Consider the following 1963-nt stretch of genomic DNA (forward strand, 5'->3'; position numbering starts at 1 on the left):
CCGGGGCTCCGGCCCCACGGCACGACCCCCCGGAGACACCGGCATCGCCAGAGCCACTGCTGTGGCCGGGGCAGCCCACGGTGGCAGCACCGCGCCGGATCTGTCCCGCAAACCCCCCCGCAGGACCGCGCTGCCGCGGCAGACTGACCCCGCTGCACAAAGGCAGTCCCATGGGGGCATTAGCCATGCAAAGCTGTGAAGAACAAAGATTAAATAACCACGCCAGCTGGGCAAAACTCTCCTCTGGCTCAAATCCCTTTGCAATCTGGCTGAGCCAGGGCAGAATTCGGCCTGCCGAGAAAGATAAACTGCTCCTGAACCCCCCAACACACAACTGACTATGCGCGATCTCTCGGGGACCGGGGTGCGACACCAACGCTTTCTTCCTTGGAGGGCAGTGTGTGCATAGAAAAAGAGATCCAATCCAGGCTACTATAAATATCTGAAAACAAATTAATTAGGATCCTCAGCACCCGCTCCCTTCTTCTGACCCAGTTGAACGACAGCGATGGTGACAGAAGATGCCGAAAGCCTCTGCGAGCGGCGGCTGCTGCGTTCCTACTCCATCGGCCGCCCAAAGCCTGGCATGGACCCCGCACATCCTGAGCAGGAGCAGAGGTGGAGCTGAGCACCCACACCAAGTCCCAGGGACCCCCCCCCACTCCTGTCCCCAGAACCCCAGAGCCCATCCCTCCGCAGAGCTGCCATCTCCCCGGCACCTCCAAAACCCTAATGGAGACCCCGTGGCTGGAGGGGCACGGGGCAATCCCAACGGCTGCGCCAGCAAAGCCCCCCCGTCCGCCCGCTGTCACCACCTGGGAGGGGGGCAGGGGAACCCCCCCGGGCCCTCCATGGGGGCACAGCCACAGGACACCAGGGACATCCCCGCTCAGCTCCATCACGGGCACACAGAGCACCGGGGGCTGCCGGGAACGATCCAACCGCTTCCATGCTCTCGGCGCAACGCATCACTCCCCTCTGCGGTGACAGGCCCCGACCCACCCGCTCCCCAGCCTGCCCAGGCGGACAATGCTCCCCAAAACCCCCCTCTGCGGAAGGTGCCCCCGAGGGCTGAGCCCCTCAGCCCAGACCAGGGCCCCACCGCAAACGGCCGGGCTGCCCGGCGGGTGGGATCGGTGCGGGATCGGTGCGGGATCAGTGCGGGATCGGTGCGGGATTGGCGCTTTGCAAGCTCACACTAAATACTCCTATTCTAAAAACGAGGTCACTCTTAGAAGTGGGTTAAGAAGCCAACGGCAGAAGTTCTCCTGAGCCAAGCGAGCGGTGAGGTACAGCGCCCAACGTGCCGTCCGTACCCCCATGCCCCAGTACAGCCAGTGGTGATGAATGACTGGTGCCGCTCTCCCCTGGAAAAGCCTTTTACCCCGGGGGTCCCTGAGGAGGGGAGGGGGCATAAAGGCTTTGCGAAATTCTCAAGGACCCCAAACCTTCCCAATCCCCCCAGGCAGTCACAGCCTTTCCCCCCCGATGACCGAGCGGTGGCTTCCAGCCCACCCCCCAGGTCCAACTGCCCCACATCGATGCCGCAGAGGGGGAGAGCAGCTCCCCGACACCCTCACCAGAGGGAACGGTAACGCCGGGACCAGCAGCAGCTCACAGCACCGGCACACACATCGGGAGCAACAGCAGCCAGTGAGCCCGGGTCCCTCTGCTCAGGAGCCTCAATGGTGGCACGAACAAGGTGGTGGCATGAACAAGGTGGTGGCATGAACAAGGTGGCAGCACCATCCAGGCAGCAGCAAAGCCCCAGAAACCATGTTAACCCTGGACGAGGAAGGCTCTGGCCAAGGAGTACCGGGGACGCGTGCTCTGGATGCGGCTTCACCCCCAGTTCAGGTGTGGGATCAGCTCTTGCAAGAGGAATTCACCAGCATTGAAAACCCGCGGCTCAGCCCCAGCCCCACACCCCGCGGAAGGCTGCGGGGGCCGGGCGGGCGGGGGG

The sequence above is a fragment of the Charadrius vociferus genome, unplaced genomic scaffold, assembly GCF_000708025.1.
Source record: "Charadrius vociferus isolate BGI_N301 unplaced genomic scaffold, ASM70802v2 scaffold1168, whole genome shotgun sequence".
NCBI lineage: Eukaryota > Metazoa > Chordata > Aves > Charadriiformes > Charadriidae > Charadrius > Charadrius vociferus.